Below are 23,417 nucleotides of genomic sequence, written 5' to 3' on the forward strand. Positions count from 1 at the left end.
ACTGGCAGTTAGTCGACAAGGTCATGATAGCAAAACTGGCTGCATGGCTCAGAGCCACTGCATTAATCCTCTCACTCTGCCTGCCTGCGCCCACTTTTGACATTTCAGCCACTCGATTACATCACATCGAGCCCTCAAATGGGGAAGAAAGCATGAACATTGCTGCAGTTGTCATCACTGGCAACATTTTAAGTTAACCCTAACCTTTCACAGAATCCTGACTGTTACTAACCCAAGCCACAAAAACCAAGATACCTGACACTAACCCTAAAAAATCTAATCCTTCACAAAACCCCTGACAAACCTAACCTTAACCCCTCATGAAACCCTCAACCCTGACCACAATCCAACATTTTAACGCTAACTCACATCTCCAGAGTCCTCTCACTCGACTGCATATGTTTAATTGATAAGTTAAAAATAATGATAGGTGTATTTCATCTTTAATTTCTGATTTGGTAACCTAGCAGCATTTTAAATTAGTCCCTGGGGACTTCATATATTTACAATGTAACAGGGGTTGTTAGTAAAAGGTCTCAAGGCACCAAAATATTCATCCTTTGCTGGAATAGATCGTCCCTCATGAGCTATGAATCATCCACCCACTGTGTTATGTCAGATTTTGCAAAGAAAGAAAGTAGACATTTCATGAATAGAATCTCTTTTTTCCCCTTCCCTCTCTCCCTCCCTCCATTTCTGTCATCCTCCCATTCCTCTCTTCTCATTTTCCTCCGTGTTTAATGTTTAATTTAAACCTCCAGTGCAGAGTGGAATCAACAAGAGCGTGTCACACCTGCAGCAGGCAAAGTTCCACAGCGCCCCCACATGGACGTGAAGGGGATGTTCCCCTCCCTCCCCGTGGCCAGGCACGGAGAAGAGACAAGCCTCCTGGTTGCTAAGGAGGTGTAAGGCGCAGCAGGTGCAGTTCAGCCATAGCCAGAGGGGCTTTGCTATGTTTAGTCAGGAAGCCATTATGTAAGTTGTCATTACGTACTCTCCAATCCGCCCCCCGCCCCCATTCTTCTGATCATACACATCCCTGTTGTGCAGATAGATACTGAGGCCTCTGTAGTGAAGGTTGAGGCTGACAGAGACCCTCTTACACTGATTTCAAGCTCCTTTCATCCTTTCTCATTGATATCATCATCATTAGTGTTGCGTTAGAGTCTCTCTCAGTAAGACTGAACTGACAGTCCTAAATGTCTGACTTAGAGTTAAATTGTCTTTGCTTAAAGATGTATTAATCAGTATTTTTATCACAATGGACCAAATCAACAAACCCAATCATCACCAACTCTGCAGTTCCCCTCAGCTCTATTTTAGCTTCTTTTAGCTCATTGTTTTGGATTTACAGCCTTCAAATTCTGCTCTTATCAAACTCATTTCCAGCAGCAGCAGGCAGATGTTTTCAGGTTTTGAAAGGAAATGTAATGCCAGCCAGATTATGTTTTAATCACCATAATGGTTCTATTTGTTTCTGCAAGCAGTTCACTGCAGATGACCATACATTGTATACAGTCATAGTGAACGTGTCTACAAAAGGTTCACTGACAACATATTTCATTTTTTCTCCTGCAATATTCACTCATAGCAACTAAAGCATGATTAAATGGGACATATTCTGCACATTTCCAGGTCTATATTTTTAATCTGGGGCTCTACTGAAATATCTGTGCATGATTTACAGTTAAAAAAAACTCCTCATTTAACTCATACTGACCATTTACACAGCCCCTCAGTTCAGCCTCTGTTTGAAAAAGGCCATTTAGCTCCTGTCTCTTTAAGGCCCCCCTCCCAATGAGCCCACTCTATTCTGACTGGGCAGCTCTTGGAAGCTGTGTCATGACCAACTTCTGCCGGCTCTGGAGGCTACTTCAACAAACCATGAAACAAACTATAGTAGTAGGATTTAGGAGTAGTAGTAGAAGGGTCCAATCTTCCATTATTGGTTAAAGTTAAGTAAAAATATTTAAAAATTTTATGCTGGCTTGAGATGGGACACATTGACTTTTTCAATATTTAACCAAAGTTCTCCTTACAATCAGTTCTGTAAAATCAAGTGCATTTGTGAAGGACCAACACATTTTGAGAGAAACATGGTGAACATGAAGAAAAACATCATGATGAGAGGATATAAACATATTCAAATAAATTCTATTAAAATTTTAAGAAAAAATGAATAAAAAGAAATCTTGTACTGTTTTCACAACCACACACTCAAAATGTTCTGAGTAGATAAAATTCTAAGGAGACACTGGTAAATTCTTGATTCAGAGCCTAAAAATAATTTATTCCCCCATCATAACTTTTAAGCAAAATATTTATTATACATTGTTATGTTTTAGTTATTTACACGGTTTAAAGCTAAAGGGACAGTGCACATTAATAGACTTTTATGTAAATATGCCAGTTAAGCCATCTTGGCTAATTTTCAACTGCAGTACCTAGATAGGTGTACTGACAGCTACAAAAGACACATAAAATACTTTAAAACAAGGACAATAATACATAAAACAATGCATATAACAAAGCATGCTTCAGGCTATTTGAATAAGTTGCACAGTGTGGTCACACACTTGATTGTCTTTTAACCATGATTTCAAATTAATTTTATATGAACGATATGTGTCACAGTCTCTGATAAGTGTGGGCAGACTGGTCCATGTATGAGCTGCTCTCACTGAAAAAGCTGACTGTCCAAAGGCAGTTCTCCTCCAAAGTATTATACAATCCCCTCTTGCCACAGACCTAGTGTATCTGTCATCAGTTGTTTTCTGCTTTATAAAAGCACTAAGGGTGGGAGGAGCCAAGCCGTGCAGAATCTTATAGAAAAGACAAGCATCTGTAAATTTGATAAGATTGTCCCAGCTCAGTAAGTTATGATTTCTTAGGCAGTAACAATGGGGATGGGTGTTTGGCCTCCTGTCAAGCACCTTACAAGCCCGGCATTATACTGACTTTACAGGTTTGAGTGTTATACAGGAGGCTTGTGCCCAGCTAGTCAAACAGTATGAAAAATATGACATGGTCATGGCATTGAAATATAGTGTTGCTGCCTGAGTAGTATCAGTTTCTGATATGGCGGAAATTTGACAAGTTGAACTTTACTACATTTGTTACCATCTTAATTTGTTTTTTAAATGTAAGATTCGAATCAATTGTTACACCAAGATATTTGAAATCAGATACCACTGTCAACTTTTCTCCTGCAACATAAACATTAAGTGTGAGATTATCTGTTGACTTCTTAGTGAAGAACATACAAACTGTTTTCTTTATATTTAAGGGAAGACAGGAGTTACTAAGTCACATAGGCCATCACTGCTGTGAGTTTATATGCAGCTTGCTGTTTGGCCATGGCATATACATAAATGACAGTATCATCTGCATACATTTGAATGTCAGACTCATTGCATACAGTGGGAACATCATTTATGCAAAGACTAAACAACAGGGGCCCCAGAATTGATCCCTGAGGTGCACCAATATCACAACTAGGGGCTGATGACAGCTCACAATTCATCTTACTCTGCCTTCCAGATAGGATTGCATCCATTTAATAGCATTAGGGGAGAAGTTGAACATTGAAAGATTTGCAAGTAGAACACCATGATCCATAGTGTCAAAGGCTTTCTTTAGATCTAAGAACATGGCCCCAGCAACTCCCCCCTTATCTAGTTTAGATTTCATATTCTCCAGGAGAAAGCAGTTAGCAGTTTCCCTTGAATGGTTAGATCTAAAAACAAATTGCATTGGATGCAGTCTGAAAGGCTTTTGCTAAGGAAGCTAGTAAGTTGTTCTGCTGCATATCTTTCAATTAACTTTGACACAGCAGGTACTATACTAATTGGCCTGTAAATTGCATACCTCTGAGGGACCACCTGCTTTATAAAGGTGTATTAAAGCTGTCTTCCATGCTCTTGGAAATACCTCTTCATTAATGGATCAATTGATAGCATTTGTTATTGGACCAGACAAACACTCATTAAACATTTTCAGGAACATTGTGTCCAGTCCATACACATGTTTGGCTTTGGAATTCTTTAGGGAGTTTATAATCATTCTTACTTTTGTTTCAGAAAGGTCTCTAACCTCAAACACAGGTTGTAATTTACAGGCATCATGCTTAATAGATTGGTGGAGGGGCTCTGTATCAGTATCCATACTGATTCCACAAAATATGAATTAAAAGTTGCTGCTATTAAAGCTTCATCCTGTGTAATACTGCTATTCATACAGATTTCAAGGCGCTTTTCATTACCAGTATGATGTTTTCTTGTCAACCTGGAGTTCTCTCAAATCAATTTGGAATTTCCCTTTACTTGGTCAGTAACATTAATAAAAATTTAGTTTTTGCTTTCCTAATTTCCCTTGTTGCCTTTTATCCCTAAAACTTTAATCTATCAGTAACTAATTTTGATTTTAGAGCTGCTTTCAGTGCTGCATTATGTTTTATCATCAATTTTTGTCACCACTTAACCATGGAAGAGTTTTTTTTTTGTCTGCGGCCAGGTTTAGTTTTCCTTAAAAAAAAATATTCATTATGCATGGATATACAAGACCTGACAGTCAGAGTCAACATCAGAATATACCAGAATATTATTCCATTTAATCCCTTTAAATGTTTTGACAATTCTCTCTGGTTTATTACTAAATGTCAAGTCTATATGTGTTTTGAAAACTATGTTATTCTTGTCGGTCCCTTAATTAGCTGTATCAGGTAAAAATTCCCCATTAAAATTACTACTTTGTCGAAATTACATTCTTTTAGTATATCTTCCTCTCCACACAGTAACATCTCCTCACAAATTCTTATATTTCCTTTATGGGATAGGAACTGACTAAATGGAGCGTGTGCACAGTATGAGAGCACATGTACATAATCAACATTTAAACATCCACCAACTATTATTAGTATAAAAGGTGTTTTGTCATGTTCAACAAACATGACAATTTATCTGATCAATTCTACATAGGAAAAACCTCAAGTGAACCTACTGTGAAAAAATCTATTTCCACTCATTTTGTAGATTCAAACAATTTCTGTATTTGATTGTAGAGTGTGTAAAACATTGGTTTTGGTGGTGTGCATGGATGTAATAGGTGCATGTGATTACAACTGTATAACTCACAGTTGAATGAATGAATGAATGGTTAATTTGTATGGATTGTCATGTCAGAAACCCCGATGAGGCTTGTATTCAATCATTGAGTGTCATGTATTTTGTAAGTTCTGAGGTTTGTACATCCACCCATCCATCAGTGTTATGTTTCCTGGATTGTAAAAAAACACATTTCCACATTATAATTGACCAAATGAGATACAAACATATTTTGTAGAATGCAGGGTTGACTTTTTTGCCTTTGTTTACTTGGACTGTTTATCTTGATGCCTTCACTGTATGGTGTTTGGTTGGTTTGGCATTGGTCTCCTCAGTGTTTAGACGTGGCAACATATTGTGTCAAAATCTCTTGTCAACAGAGTCGTTTACTGCACTGCAGTCCACCATAACCCTCAGATGGTCAGCATGTGACTACATTTTTGGTTTACTTTCACAGAATTTTGGTATTTCTCTTTTGCTTTTCTTTTTAAGTAACTTGCAAATTATGTCCCAAAGTCCCTCAACTAGCTGAGACAGAAACAAACAGTCTGAAATCAGTTAGAATATTGTTTTTTCTTGCAGTGCTACACATAACCGCAGTCTGAAAGTTTATTTAGAGTATACTGTTGTTTTTCTCAGTGGGACTAATCTGGTTGAAAAGACATTTCTGAATGTAAATGTCTGTCCACTATAAAGACGACACAGTATTGAACCAGACTCATGGAAGTAACTGTATTTGCTCTTAATGAACCAAATCCTGAAACTGATACCCTTCCTGTTTATTTACAGAGATTCTGAATTAATTAAGAGAGGCTGAGCAGGGTAGTTAACACAAGCAATAAAACCACAGTTTAACAAAGAGCAGCAACACAAAGCAGCAGGCTGAGACAGCCTGAAGCGGTGGTAAACTAGGCAAATCCTTAGGCTTTGTTAGAAAATCGAGGGGTCATCTCTACAGTTTATGATCAACAATTATCTCTCTTCTTACTTTGTCATGTGAAACCTCATGAAAGGAATAATGAACACACTCTGGAGAAATGATGGGAGATTGAGATGCAGAGGGGAGCCCCTAGGGTAATATCTCATCTACAGACCTGCTGCCTCCTGCAGAAAATCCACAGAGATAAACACTGAAGTTCAGGTTCAGTATGGCACAGACAGTGCTTAGCAACAAAGGTGGAAACGAAAAAAGGCTTTAAAGTAAATATACCGGGGAAAAAAATGACATTACTGCTTCTTAAACAGTTGCACATTTATCATGTTATTGTTGTGTTGCAGCAGCAGAAAGGTGGATAAAAACACATCCAAGCAGCAGCTCCCTATCTTAATCATTTGCAGCGGACTCTTGACAGCTTCGTGTATCGAGCCATACTGCAGCGGATTAGCTCGTTTTCTCACTTGGATATCTTTATCTCGCCGCTCTCAACAGGAAGCCCGGGCCTGTGCTCCTCTCGTGTCTCTTCTCTCGGAGACACATTGTACAGAGGTGTCAAGAAAATGTGCAAGAACGAAATATTTGCATCATTAGCAGGACTTGTCTGCAGGTGGTTGAGATATTGGGCCGTCAAAGCGCCTAAAACCCGAAGTACAAATCTGCTTGAGGTTGCTTTCATCTGTGCTGTGGCCTTTTATAGCCTGAAAATTTTTGGCAGGTTTTTGGGGCAGCTCTGCTTTTAAAGTAACAGAACTCACTTTAGTGTTTTTTGACTGCAGGATCTTTTCCAACAACCCAGGAACCTTTTGAGAGACTCAGGTGCTGTACTCTAACCTGGATTTTGGACAGGAATAAAACAAATTCCTCCCACAGAAGAACTCAATGTACTAGTCCCTAGTATATGGTCATGTTGTCACAATGTTTTCTCTGATTTTGGGGGTTTTAGTAACTTGGGAGCACTTCTCCATCTACACTTTTTAAAAACAACATGGTAGGTGTTGTATTCACTAGTTCCAGTATTTTAAGACTCAATATATTCGAATACGATAACTTTATGTCATGTAGAAGACAAGAACAACAAGAACATAAACATATATGGTGAATATTGTTTTAAGACAGACTTGAAAAATGTGAATTTATGCTTTCACTTTAGTTTTCTTATCATTCTGTTTTATTGCGAATAAGCAGAGAAAAAACTCATCCTGATCCTTTGAAGAAAAACATTTTCCTTTCTTGTGTTTTCAGTCTCCCTTCACATCTTCATGTCTCCTCTCCGACATCCATTCAAACATCACACTGTTGCACAGCGGTTAATTACAAACAACATCACGATGACTTTGTGTTGTTGTCTTAGTGACTAGAGAAATTTCATCTAAAGCATGCAATCTGTTTAATCTGTCATTGGTCTAATTTGCCTAATCTTCACAGTTCTTGAGATGCAGTGGAATTACAAACACAAATGCACTGATGGAACTTTCATATTCCATCAGTGCTTAAGAAAGTCCTTTTAGGTCATTTTTTAAGGATAAAACTGGTGTTTCTATATCTTTCTTTAGTGCAGTTCATTCTTAAATTATTAAGAAATTATAAAATGAATAAATGATTGTTATCAATATTGATAATAACAATGTTTAATCATTAGTATATGCCTAATTATGAATATATTCATGTTATTGTTGTTAATAGTTAAGATTCTTACATTTTTTTCCATGTAATCCCACGAAAAAACCAAAACTTAGATCTAAATCTTTAAAAACAGCTAACAAATATGTAGTTTCATTTTGTATAATATTTTTTTGCTGTTTTTTTTTTTATTAAAATGTAAAAAACATCAGTCTTTTAAATCTTCTAGGCCTTTGTCTGCACACAAAGTGACCCCACATGATCCACCAGTGATGGAAAGTAACTAAGTACATTTACTCAAGTACTGTACTTAAGTCCACTTTTGAGATACTTGTACTTTACTTGAGTATTTCCATGTGATGCTACTTTATACTTCTCACACATTTCAGAGGGAAATATTGTACTTTCTACTCCACTACATTTATTTGACAGCTTTAGGTACTTTTCAGATGAAGATTTGACACAAAGGATAATATATCACACTTTTAAAATAAAACACATTGTTAAAGATGAAACAAGTGGTTTCCAACCTTTTTGGCTTTTGATGTCTTACAAAAAGCAGTGTGTAGTCGGGGTCACATTTCACATGTCTGAGTTGTTAACAGCTCCACCAAATAGTGATTTTTCTCTCTAAACTTCTCACATGATTTCATTTCAATAAATGTTCAAATGACCTAAAATGTCCTAAAAATGAAAACAGATTTGTGTATCAGAACTTTGTTTCTTCTTTCCTCTCCCATTAATCATCTCACGACCCCTCAGATTTATCTGGTGACCCTTTGGAGGGACCCAACCCCTAGGTTGGGAACCACTGAACTAAACTAGCTAACTGTATATAAAGTACTTGAAACTAGCTCCACCTCCAGCAGCTACAACAGTAACATGCTGCTCTAACACTGATGCTTCAGTATTAATAATCTAATGATGTCATATATAATAATATATCAGTCAGAGGGACCAAACCAGTTTAATACTTTAACTACATTTTGCTACTTGTAATGGAGTATTTTTACATTGCTATATTGGTACTTTTACTTAAGTAAAGGATCTGAATATGTCTTCTTGTCAACCTTGAGGTTGAGAAACTCATAATGGGAGACTAAAACCCTATATTGAACCTCAGGATAACAGGCTACAGTAGGTCTGCTTTTAATATTAATAAATAATCATGCTATCATTTAGTTATGAATACAGATCAAATGAATACAGTCCCATTGGTATCATGTCAGGTTAGAGGTTTCCCACAGACAAACAAGCTGTATAAATCAATTTTTAGTCAATATGTGATGAGTTGTGTCCATCATATCAGTGGTGATGACACTGAGTGAACCAGATCAAGGCCTGAACTGAAGTCTGAGCTGACAGATTCTGACCAGAGAAACTCCTCTGTTGCATCTGTGCACTTGTCAGAAAGAAGCAGAAGGCTGATTTTATAACAGCTCTTTAAAGTCAAAAAAAGATTTTTGACATTTTGTGTTTCCCCCACAGTGCAGCTGGGGGCATCAAACAGCAGATTCAGGTCAGGCAGGCAGGCTGCCCCTCTGCTCTCCTGGGTAGAAACTGTAAATGAGTAAAGCTTGTTTAGCACTCGATCCAATCACTGTGCTGCTGCTCTGCCTTATGTCAACATCCACATCAGTCAGAGCTGATGTTGCTGGGTGATATTTTCCAGGTGACTGAACTGATACTCTCAGTGATACACATTTAACTTGGCTTTAAGGTTTAATCACTTGCATGTTGTCACTTCGACCAAGTTCCACACCCTCAGTCACAAATGCTTACCATGTGGGTGGTGATAGTTGAAGCCCCATGTTGTTTCCTTTTCAGGCTATGTCCCAAGTGTCCAGGCCCAGTCACCATGCACTCACCTGGGAGCTTCCCTCACAGACCTGGCTCCAGGAGCAGACCCCAGTCTGTTTAATTCAGGTGACGTGACTGGATGTAACTGGGGAGAAGGACATGTGGGATTACTGGACTGAGTCTGCTGCCACTGTGACCAAGGCATGGGTAAGTAACAGATGGATGGATGGATGGATGGATGTGTGTGCAAAATAAGATTTCTTCAGTGTCTTGGCAGTATAAGTATGTTGCAATAATGTTGCAATATAGTCTACACCACACCATTCTAAATATCTCATAACCGATAGAAAAACTATGAAAGACTCAAGTTATAACAAACCCAAATGATCCCTTAAGTCTCCTTAAAGGGGACATGTTATGCATTTATTGATTTTCTGTTATTTAATATACCATTCTGATTTGAGATGCTAAATATAGTCAAGGTTCCAAAACTTGAGGTTGACGTATAAATGCTCCCTGCAAGTCAAAAGTCAGGGCTCCAACCCGCCTAAACACTTTGTTTGCAAAGTTTTTCTACTTTTATGAGCATAAAAGCAGGAAGTGTTTGGTTGCACCCATGAATGAACTTGAATGAGTTTGCTTCTGTGATGTACAGCCCGCTGAAAATGAGCAGAACTGATTTTCCTATTGGCCCTGTCCAAGCATTCCTGCTCGACCCATAGACTTTTCATTAGGACAATGTCACAAACTTTAAAATTGCTTTTCTACTCGGCTCAGAGAAAGTTTTACAGATATAAAACCTTGCAGTTTGAGGTGTCCTGTCAACAGTTTTACAGACGTCTCATTTATAATTTGTGGTCTATGGGAAAAATGCTGTTTGGGCTGCATTGAATTTTTTCACTGAACTTTCTCAAGTGGCCACTGGGAGGAGTTGGCAGCAAGGCTGAGTGGCGGTGCCGTAACCAGCTCTTTTAATACATCCATGTTACCACCCTCTTTAACTCCTGGGAAAACATGGTGAGTATCATAAGTTACATTTACCTCAAGTAAACTTAAGATCAAGTCAAAGAGCAATAACTTAAAGGGGACATGTTATGCTTTTTATGATTCTCTGTTATTTATACACTATACAAAGTTCCAAAACTTGAGTTAACATATGTAGAAATGCCCCTTGCCGGTCAAAATCCAGGGCTTTAACCTGCTCTGAACACTTCTTTGCAACATTTTTTTCTACCTTGCTGATGAGCTGACGTCAGCTCATTGGACATGCCCTTAAACTGCCGTTTGTACCACAGCCTTGGTTGCTAAGGTTGTTGCCAAGGTTTTACCATGTGTTGTTTGCGCTGTCCACTCTCATATTTCAAACCGGGTTTCGGCTCCAACATGTATGGATGTATTTGAGAAGTTGACATTTGAAGAAGTGAAATCTTGCTACTATAGTTTCTTTATGTGGTATCCCAAGCCACTGGAAGCTAACCAATCAGAACAGAGTGGGCTCATTGGGAGGGGGGACTTAAAGAGACAGGAGCTAAAACGGCCTGTTTCAGACAGAGGCTGAACTGAGGGGCTGCATAAAGGGCCAGTATAAGATAAATACAAAGGTTTTTGAACTGTAAATCATGCACAGATGTTCCAGTAGAGTCCCTGATTAAAAGTATAGACCTGAAATTGTGCAGAATATGTATATTCTTTTAGGTTGCAGGGTTGCAAACTACACAATAGAAAATATGAATGATCGCCAATAATGATGATGATGTTTGACGTAAAGCCAGAATGCTTCTTAATGTCTTGCTTAGTCTTTAGCAACATAGACAGCGCCAGTGTTTTTTTCTTGCTGGGGCTTGTTGGTGGCATAATTATTTATTTGTGGGGCTATGGACTTTGTTGATACATGTATTTGTGCGGCCGGGCGAAGAAGTGTGGCATTTGAAAGTCAATTTCAATCATCATATACCTACTACAAACCCTCCTGATGACTCAAAAGTATTACACACTAACAGTGACAATTGCAGTCTTTAAAATAAATAATATCCAGCACTCTCTCTGACAGTACTGCTAGATGGGACCCAAGTGCAGACAGAAGGCAGGCAGCTGCAGTGGATAACAGTCAAGTTTGAGAATACTGGGAACAGGAAGACTAACAAAAACTACACACCTCATATCTTGAAAAACAACAGGCAGGGACTGCAGGAAATGTCCCACAAAAAGTTGCATCTTCAGTGACAGTGGCACCAAAGGAGTTACTCTAGATTGTCACACGGTCCCCCCCGCTGTTCCAGCTCTCTCTGTCTTCATGCCTGCTCTGCTCCAACTTTCTACTTTCCACTAGTTTCTGGTTCCTCTTAATGAGGTCATTTTATGGTGAAACAATTAATTTTTTCATGCTGCCTAGCATACCAGATCTAACTGAGTAGTAGTTTACCGAAGTAAATATACTGTATATCTTGTGTCATGAGTAATGTGAACCCACCCATGTGATTCCGTTGCATAGAAGGTTGCTATGGCAATGCTGACACTATTGGACCATATCAACCAGAGAGTGGGAGAAACTTCACTTCCAGTACAGCATGGAAAAACACTCAGTGCACAGTGTCGACAGCACAGCATACAGTACAGGTAGACATAACATTACACAAGAAATAATAATCACATTATTCCTAGACGGTGTGTCAGTTTGATGGGTCAGATATCATTTTACCTGTCCTATTGGTTATGTTTTAGTTGTGTAGTGATTCAGCTGATGGGAGGAAAGAGTCTGTAATTTTGGAGGATCTGCTGACAACACGCTGCAGTTTTCTGTGAGTGCCCGGGCTGCTGTCCCAAACTGTTACAGATGAAGTGAGGATGCTTTCGGTGATGGTTGTATAAAACTGTAGGAGGGTTCTGTGTTTCACTCTGAATTTCTTAAGTTGTCTGAGGATGAGTTCTGCTGGGCTTTCCTAGTGACCAGGTCTAAGGTATATGTGTGCTAGCAGCTGAATTAAGCAAATCAGACTTAATGTCAAACATCTGGTATTTCTTGGTGGGACTACGGTGGTGCTACTGTAATTCTTGCTGGTTGCATAGCTACATCTAGCCTCACCCTGGTGAATTTATGTCTAACAGTTGAAATAAACCAACATTGTCTTTTAATTATAATGTTATAAATCAGGTAATGGCTTTTGTTGTAACTATGTTTTTTGTGATTTGAGCATCTTTCAAATGATTCTGATAGAATAAGCTTTTGTTTGTTGAAAGAACAAAATAATCCCATTGAAAACTTGTGCAACGTGTGTTGCTTTCAGGGCTTCAGTATACATCAAACAAATAACAAACAATTTTGCAATTTGGGGGCTGCAAGCAACAACTTTTGAAACTTTACAACACTAAATCTGTCAGTCATACCCACTCAAAGGGGTATTGAAGAGAGATTGTGCACTGTTTTCCTCCTGGGACTTTTGCACAACCTGGCCATCCTGCACTGTATGCCAAGATACCTCTTGCTGTTGGGCAGAAGGGCAAACATGATAGGGATGAGTGGGGTCCCCAGGAATGTTGGTGGCCTAGGTCAAGCAGCGTTTGTGTGACATGTCCTGAATGGATGGGAGTGAAGTCCTGATGATTTTTTCAGCTGTCCTCACCACACTCCTGTTCATACTGGCTGTTAAAAGATCCCCTTCAAATGTGCTTTCAATGTAAGTGATGGAAGCCAGAATCCACAGTGTGTCCACATTTTTGCACAGAAGGACTGTGGATTTTGTCCCCCATCACTTACATTTTAAGTGCATTATGAAGGGATCTTCTAATGGTCAGGAGGGATGATTACAGCAAGGAAAAACATATTTCAGTGTTCATTTGGGCTCCTGACTTTTGTTGTAAGACAGACTTGAAAAACTGTGAACCCATCCTTTAATAACACTTTTCTCCTCTCATTCCTCCCTTCCTCTATTCACTAAAAGTCTTAAGGACAGTTAAGGACAACAAAAACAAAAGACATCAGTGCTGTTTGGTTTTCCAATCATTCACATGAAAGGAAACTGACGTCTTGGGTTTAATGGAGGAATTTGTTTTTGTTCCCTAAATGTAACACTATTATTGAAAGTGAAATAGTAATCAGGAACTAACAACATTTCTCTGAACACAGGACACTTTACTGATAAAGGTTTAGAATTTAACATGATACTTGGATGTTCCTTTGAGCAGCCTGAACAGAAGACAGACTCATTCAGCTTGTTCTCGGATGCCTTTGACCTTTGTGGTTCAGTCTCATTTTATCTAGGCAGACTGCAGGTCTGCACAATATGTCTTTCACGCCACTCTGGGCTCTCCACACCTTATCAGTTAGAGCACAGAATAATGGTGCAAAAAAGCTCTCTGTTTGAGATTGATAAAGGAAGGGAGACCGTTTTTCCCATCAAACACTCGGGGCTTATCTGAGACGCTCGTCTCGAGAGGTGGTCGGATAACGGGTACGCTCTGAAGAGCACGTCTGGCCCCAGAGCCATCCTGGCTGTTTGAATGTTCAGGAGAGAGGAGATGCATTCGGTATGGCTCAGGCTCTGCAAGAGAAGCGGCCTTATTCATTAAACATAGGGGGTGTCGCCTCAGACGCTGGCTCTGTTACAGCGACAGATGGTACTGTGGTACTGAAACAATGGCCGCTTTGCAGCAGAGTGACCAAGTGGTGCTTGTCAGAAATAGGCCAACCCAAATTGCCCTTAAAATGACATAGAAAGCTCTTATTGTTTGAAACAAGAGTACTATGGGTAAAATGCAGCTGTGTATCCATGCTGAGAACACATCTTTGAAACCAAACAAACAGTGGTGCTGAACACAGGTAACTGTGGGCTCTTTGCAGCTGTTACTGAGTTACTTTGATATTTTTAGCAACACTAGCGGCATGGCTCCAGGGATGGCAATATGTCAGTCCGCCACTTTGGTCCAGCCTGAAATGTCTCAACAACTACTTGACGGATGGCCATGAAATTTCCCCAGAGGATGAACCCAACTGACTTTGTAGATCCTGACTGACTTTTCCTCAAGCATAACAATGAGGTTGATGTTTGTGGTTTTAGTGAAATATGTCAACAACTATAAAACTATACAGAAATTGGTACAGACATTCCTGTTCCTTTCAGGATGATTCATAATCAGTTTGGTCATCCTCTAACATTTCATCTACCACCATCATCAGGTCAAAATTTGAATGTGTCCAGTACTTTGGTTTATGACCAAATATCTGCAAAACTAATGATATGCCTCAACTGTAGCAACTTGGCATGCTAACACTAAGATGGTCAATATAGTAAACATTTTACCTGCTAATCATCAGCAAGTTATGTTGGATGTTGTAAGCCTATTAGTGTGCTGACATTAGCATTTAGCCAAGTACATCCTCACAGAATCTTAGAATTTTAGGCCATTTTAAAACCTGTGTTTAGTCCAATTGAATGGGACTCTGGTTGGTACAATCTGAACACACAAATTGTACTTGAGTGTGGACCAAAATAACCACACAGAGATCCTTCATTTGAAGAGGTCTTGGTCAGACCTTCATCTCACCCAACAACAATGTGAACTCTGCTAGTCTGAGCTGCACAGTTGCAGCTTTGGAGGACATTTTGCATCCTATGTGTATGGCCTCAGTCGTATTCCCTCTGCCACTGAAGCCCATGTAAATCTCAATTTACAAGACTGTGGCTACAAGTGTTGAACTCTGACCAATAAAATCAGCCCTTTATGGAAATCTGTTGGTTGGTTGCATTTCCATGATTGGTTGACCCCTAGAGAGACAGCAAGGTACAAGGTTAGCTCAGCTACAGGCCAGCATCCTCTTAATGGACAATCCACACCAGCAGCATTCTTTAAGCCCTAATGATTGTCACACTCACACACACACGCCACACCTAATTAGACATTTAGCAGCCACAAATGCTTTGCTTCTGGTATGAATTTAGCTTAAGGCTAAAGTTACATCTCATATCTCTAAGGTAAAAAAAGAGAGAGAATTAGAGAAAGAGAAGGAAATATTTGAAGTCAAATAAAGAGTATACCCTGCCAACCAAGATGACCTTTCCAGTCCCTCCATAAGGTGCATATTAAGACCATGTTTTTTCATTATTACTTAGTCACCCACACTCAAATCTTTTTCACCATCCCATGTCCCAAACATGTGCACATGCTTGTGTACATTTGCAAACACTTTATTTTTCTTCCCCTTTCTACATGATTCTTCATTTTGGTATTTTTCTTTTTGTACCGTTTCATATTTTCCATTATTTTGTTATTTTGCAAGAAAAATGTGATCTGAATCTCTGTAGGGGTGTGTTTTAATCTCTGCAAGGTCTGTTCAGGTATATTAACTCAGACTACAATGTTAAGTAACATTGGAAATATTACATTGTATTTGTATGGAGCAGTTAATACAGAGAAACCGCATTTCAAATTTTTTAAACTTGCCATTTTCACACGTTATTTTAATTTTATCAATTGTGAATATGACTTTACCTCATATTCTTAGACTTGTTAGATATTATGGTCAAAGGTTGGTGGCACAGGTAAATAGAAGTGACAGGACCATCTAATGTGTTTTCTTTTATATATGTGATTGTGAGATTCTATTATTGTGCATGTGAACAGTATTCTGAGATATGTTTTGTTGTCAGTCATTATTGGACATAATATCTCTTCTAAAGACCCTCCAATGTTTCTCTGAACCAAAACACATACCACACACACACATGTAAATAAGGTTATTTTGTTTTACCTTTGACTTATCTTGTGTTCTGTCATTGATGTTGTGTCCCATTTAGAACTAAGCTACAGGTTCACGCTCCTCATAGATCTGGTTACATGTTTTTATGACCTGTCATCATATCAGTGCCACTTTTTGTGAATGGTGGACAGGTGTTAGAACACAGGGCAGAGTGGAGTCTGATGATGAGGGCCCTCCAATCATCAGGACATTTATTGTACTGTGAATTCTTCAAGCAACATATACATCTTTAATCATTTTTTTTGTATGAAGGAGAAAACAGTTTACCACCTTTATCAGGATTTGCCAGTATTTGCTGCATTCTATGACTCAGCTATGCTTGAGTCTACAATGTTCAGCAGGGCTCTCTTCAGAGACTGATGGTATGCTGGATGAATAAGCCTTAGTGTGAACATCAGAGAGAACAACACTGTGTATTAAACCCTGTGTAAGCGACACTGTCCTCATATTGAGTTGCAGCATCTTTTTGACAGCCCACCTCCAAGCTGTTTCAAAGCTTTAAACTCTATCAGCTTTTCTTTATTTGCTATCTGTATAGATTTGATAAGAGAATTTCTGTGGAATAAGAATTTTATCTTGATTCACCTTATCTCTGTACCTCATGCACACACTTATATTTTGTACATTCAGTCCACAGTGGGAGAAAAAGTTCACTGCCGAGAACTGTTGCTACTTCTCTTCAGTTGTTTGTAACAGCATTAAAGGAGCTTAGTGAATCAGTTTGGGGCCAAATTGTTTTCCCAAGTGCAGAAAAACTCTCCCAGTGCTAAATTGCAGGAAAATTGAAAATTTCCAATGGGGCAGTACATGTGCTGGGTAGATGTTCACGGAGAAGTCATTTAATCCAGAGCAAAACAAGGTAGACTTAAAACGATCATACCTGTCTGAATGCCAGTATGAATGTAAAATATAAAGCTAGGATGAGACAAACTGCAGGTTTAATTGGACTAACATTTCATTGTTTCACTGCATTTCACAAAATCTTCTACATGGATAAATCAGTGTTTATAATTTATGAACCATTTTATGTAGTAAGATGCAAAAACATTCAGGTGTGGTTATGTTTCTCTTTCTGGACATGCTGACTTTCGCAGTATCAGCTCCACACTGAACAACAAGAAGTGTTACTCAATTTTGCAGAGATTGCTTTTCTTTTTGGCTCTAAGTTAAACAGAGGAGTATTCATTTCCAAGCGGAACAATGAGCCTAAATATGCAGCCACAATACATGCTGATGTGCATGTAAACATACTCAATGCCTCGATCACATCAATCTGTGAGATGTCATCCTCAACTGTTGAGATGACTCACTCTGTACAGAAAGAGACTGGCACTAATGTATACAGAAGTATGAATAACTGGGTTATTGTTCCATACAAACACCATATGTACAACATGATCAAAGACAGGATAAGACTTATAACCTAGAAAGCTGCTGTTTATCTGAAAATATTCACTGTAAAACAGTATTTTTGAAGATGTAGTTTTTCTTTTATTTCTTCCTGGGAATAATGTATGGTAATGTAATGTAATGTATGTATGCAAAATGTATTGATAATCCATCTTATTATTAGTGAATCTGCTTGAATTCAGTCAAATTTAATTCCATGATCTGCATGTTAATCAGACTAAGGCTCAATTCCATTCCACCCCCTACACTCTGACTTCATTTGCGCGTTCACGAGGGTCCGCCACATTAAATACCATTCCAAACCAATTAGCGTTAAGTGGGAGTGGGTTATAAAGCCCTCCACCACTGAGTCTGCTTCGATGCTGGCTTACAGACCACAGTCCTTGAAAATGTGCAGCACATTTTGTGTCTGAGATTACCAGAATTTATATAGCCTATATTTGGTCTTCTCATGTGTTTAACACAGCAAACAAAGACAGAAAAAAGAGTTCATCAAATAAAAGATAAATGGAATAATAAATGTAAGCCTACACAAGTTAAAATATGGCTTACAGTAAAATAATGAAGCCTAATAAGACTAATAATAAAGAACAAGAAAGGAGATAAGGATAAAGACACATAGGAGCGTTCCAGAAAATGTTTTATATGTTGTGAACACCTGAATGCATTTGTAACAGAATACCTGCTGCTGGTACATCAACGCTAAAAAGGCCTTAAAAATCTGTATCCTCCAGCAAGGGATGGACAGCAGCCGCACAAGTCGGCGCAGATGAAAGAGGCTGACAGGACACCATGTTGACACAAGTTCCTGTTCCTAGCGTATTTATACCCCACTCCTTAATTAAAAGAGCCCTCCACAGCTGTAAGTGTGACTCCACACAAAGTTACACTGTTGGTATTTGTTCAAGTATTGGATTATTAAAACTCTGACCTGATGGTGGCACTCAGGGAAAACGATATATTAGCATTTTAGCATTTCAATAATATCCTAAAAGTAGCTGCAGTGTAAGTGTTAAGTCTTTGGGCATTTCTTTGAAAGGGTTATGTAATTTGGTAGTATACAGGAAATGTGCTCATTATAGAGTTTTTAAAGGAGCAATCTAATATGCTAATATGTAGTTTGACATAACAAACTACACACTGAAATTAAGTATTTTCTGTCAGTTAAAGAATTTTTAAGAATTTAATTTATTAAGAATGTTTGCAATTGACAACTACATATGAATATAATAATATAATGAGTGAGCACTTATCAACTAAACCATACAATTTTTTCTGTTTTTTCTTATAATGTGTACCAAATTGCACCTCCCTTTGTCCTACAAAATGTCCTAGAAATTAACTGTTACATATCTGCAAATTACTCAGAAAATTTCCAGGAAATTAGTATAAGATAGATAGATAGATAGATAGATAGATAGATAGATAGATAGATAGATAGATAGATAGCCTTTATTTTAGCAGGGGAAACCAATTGAGAGCAAAGCTCTCATTTCTTAGAATCTTAAAATGTTCTAGGGATAAAACTTGTCTAATTTAAGGGAGTCATGAAGCTTATTCCACCTATAGAGCATAGTAGTGTTCATATAGGGGATATCCCAGGTAATGCATTCTTGTGAATGAGTGTGGTATCCCATATTTCTAAGTCTTAGAAATGGTGATAAATAAAATGGTAGTTTATTTAGGATGGCTTTATAAATAAAAGAGACAGTGTTGTTCCCTTTGAGTGGTAAGTGATGTCCACCCTACCTTCTCATACAGGAGACAATGATGGGCTCTAAAACTGTCACCTGTAATAAATCTTGGAGAACTATGATACACAGCATAAAGGGGTTTGAGGGTAAGGGCAGCGGCATGCATGTAAATTACATCTGCATAGTCAAGCACTGATAAAAATGTTGCCTGTACAATCTGCAATCTACTGCTAAAAGAGAGGAACTGCTTATTTCTAAAAAAAGAAACCTAATTTAAACTTAAGCTTTTTAGTCAGTTCCTCATCATGAGTTTAAAAAGATAATGTTTCATCTAACCAGATACTCAGCTACTTATAACAGAATATAACATAACATAACATAACTTTTTTAATTTGAGCCCCAGATATTGTACTAATAGTAAAACTTCATTTGGTATCTGGTGTAGAGCATGTAATTAATCTTATCTGGATTTATTAAGAGCTTAAATTCAATCAGGGCTTTTTGAATTGCCAAAAACTTTGCCTTTAAATTGCACAAAGCTTTGTCAGTAGGGGGCACCATTGAGTAAATTAGTGTGTCATCAGCATAATAATGAATAGAGCTGTTACTAACCATTGAGCCCAGGTCTTTAATGTACACTGTAAACAGGATAGGACCAAGTATTGAGCCCTGTGACACCCCTTTTGTAACTTCAAGGAAGATAGATTGATGACCATCAGCAACCATTGCTTGAGTTCTACCAATAATAAAATTAAAGGACCTGTCAAATAAAGCGTTATCAAAGTTTTTATGTCCACAATTTTGTACCTTCAACTTTTTATCAAAGAACCAGATATTTTCTAACACAGGTATGCACTTTTTTTTACTGATGATTTAACTGGCAGAGTTTCATGCTGATCCAAGCTGTAGTAGAGCTCAAACTGTCGGTCATGTAACACTGTATATGGGAAAAATGAATGGGATTTTTACTTCTGGAACCAGGGGCACCCAAAACAGCTCATCCCTTTTCTCAGCTCTATACTCAAAAGCTCAGGAGCTCTAGGCATCACTATAGAGTCACAAAGACAGACTGATAATGTAAATTACATAATTATTATTATTATTATGTTAAAAAGTTGCATATTATTTCTGGAACCAATGTTTGAATCAGTGATTTGAATTTCCAAATGTTAGAGAAAATAGTAATTTGACTCCGTTAGATTGCATCCCTTATTTCTATTCTGCTTGTAAAAAGGGAACAATTGCTACAGAAATGTTGTTTTGGGGGGAAATTGAGGCAGATGGATAATGAGAATGGCTGCTTGCCTCAGGCTCTGTCAGTCTGGATCCTTCAGTTGTCAGAACTGGTCTTTTCTTCCGTGGCCCTGACAGCTCTGTCCTGCTGTGTTTGCTGGTGGAGATGTGAGAGCGAGAAAACATCAAATCAGTTTTTTGGAGATCAAGCACAGTCTGTCCAATTCAAGTCAATTCAGGGCACCGGTTGGCATCATGCATGTATACTTTAGATGGTGCTGAAAGACATCGAAATCCCTCTTGCTCCGTCTCATTTGTTGTACAACACTCTTGGTAGAATGTTATTGCAATGCTGCCCTTACAAATCTTTGTGTACTACATTCTGTCGATGTAAATTAGATTAATCATGTATATTAATTAGTACAGAGCAGCTTGCCGCCCACACATAAAAGCATTTTGATGTTTCTTTCTTTTTCTCTCAGTAGATGGTTGTGGGAACAGTTAAATGCACAGTGAATGGGGGTTTTCTGACACCTCCAGTAGACAGCTGCCAAAGCTTCATCATTTTATCATGGGCTATAAAGTCAACATCTGGATCTCATGCAAACATAAAGTCCATCAGTAAATGCTGGTTTAATTAACCTCACCAAAAGACCTTTAGAGTCCAATGTGAATATTTGCCTTGCTGCTTTACCTTAATGTTAAGTTATTACCTTGGCTGCTTTTTCACAGGAAAGGCAACTGAATGGGAACTCAAAGGAAATCCTGTCAGAGAACTTACTTTTAAGACCTCGGTTTTTCTGTATGTGAGGCCAAAGACAGAGGACCATCATCAGCTCAGCTTACAGACACCATGATTCTAGAAGAAGGAATAGGCTATCCAACTAACAGCAATGACCAATCAGGACGAGAGAAGAAGGCAAAAGGTGTTTCACATGCGGTAATCAGCTACCTAAGTGTGCTCACACAACCTGCATAGAAAGCAGAATTTATACATAGACAATACGTATGTAGAGAGTGTTAAACCTTATATGCACTTAGATATACAGAAAACAAAGAAAAATGAAAAACATGTACATTACTAATTACTAAATGGACAGCAGCAAGCTGTTACAGAAAATAAGTTAAAGACAGCTCCTCATTGAAACCTTATGAATGAATTGTTCTAATACAGAAAATCCATTTTCCATTTTGATTTAAGTCATTTTTGTTCGTCACCACCTTTTCATGGTTTTGTTAGTTTGATTTATTTGGATCTCTTTTAGCTCACTGGTTAATCACATTAAAAATATTAAAGCACACAATAATTCATAAATAATTCAACACATAATTGTTGATACATACATACATACATATGCATACATACAAACAAATGACCTACATACATTGGCACATATACTGTATGTACCTACATATGTGTTCACATATAGTACCAATACTCTACGAGCCTACTGACAATGCAGTACAATAGTGTGATGATAACTACGTTTGAATCTTAAAATCTTGATACTGTCCTTGAGTGACTTAGCATAATGAATTCCATAATTTAACAGTTCTGAAAAGTGAAAGTCTGTCTTCCCATTTCAGTTTTTATTTTTGGGAGTAAGTTTCTTTTGTTAACTTGATGTTTTTCATGTACTAATAACAGCTTGTCCTTTATACTAACTGGCTTTTTAAACTTTAAATTTTTAAAAGTAGTGCAATACAATGTTGTCTCACATGCTCTACTACTGTGGGTCATCCCGTTATAATATGTTGTTCATTCACTCCTTATTCAAACCCACACTTTAAGACCATTCTTGCTGCCATGTTTAGTGTGATTTGCAGTCTCCTCATATCTCTCTGAGCTGCATTGCCCCACACCGCACAGCAATAATTAATGTGACTGCAGATTAGACCATGAGATATTACTTTAAAAATGTCTTTACATAACCTTTTTGTGGTTTTGTTAGTTAGCCAATTAAGTTCATATTGGACGATATTGCACCTCACAACCAGTGCCAGCACTAATACATCAAGTAGTGAGCAATTTATGTAGCAAGGATAAAAGGGTGTTGTGGTCTGAGTGGTGGAATTACATGTAGCACACCTGACTGTCATGCTTTTTTAATCACATATAATCACAAAGGTGAACACGCACATGGACACGCATGCATTTCATATCCTGCCATCAGTTTCATGACATTCTGTCAATGGCGGTATTCGGTTAGTGGCAGTAACGTGCCAGCAAACACAGCAATGCACCAAAAAATGCTAGCAAGAAAACATAGATGTAAGCAATGCATAATTTAAGATCATGGAAACACACCTCTGCAAATGTTTTATGAGGAAGGAGATGCTTTCCACACATTTTTTTAGACATCAAGGATACACACAATGTGTTTGGTGAGAAACACTCAGTGTAAACAGAACTTTTATTTTTTCACAAGAAAACTTTAACCTTTTAACTGAGTGTGTAGTTGTTAACCCTGACCTTGCCATAACCATACTTTATTGCCATATCACAGTCTTTTTCTAATTATAATCATACCATAGTTGCCATGTGCAGTTATTGTAGAAAGCAAGAATTTTAAAAAGGTCCATATGTGTTTTTGGTAACCCTTTATAATAAGGTTACATGACTGCATTCGTAAATACATGGCTCAGAATTAATTATTATATGTATTAATGCATTGTGACCTCACTTGTCAAGAGTTGAACACATGACCTCAGCATCTGATTCCTCATGTGACCATGTTTAGGGATACCCTATCTAAAAACAATGTTATTTAATCCCATAAGAAAACAAGAGAAGGATCTGACCAGCCATCCCATGTTCTCAGTTGTCATACACAAACCAGGTAGGATCAGGTTACTTTATGTGAAAC

Source organism: Thunnus thynnus, chromosome 24, assembly GCF_963924715.1.
Source record: "Thunnus thynnus chromosome 24, fThuThy2.1, whole genome shotgun sequence".
Classification (NCBI taxonomy): Eukaryota; Metazoa; Chordata; class Actinopteri; order Scombriformes; family Scombridae; genus Thunnus; species Thunnus thynnus.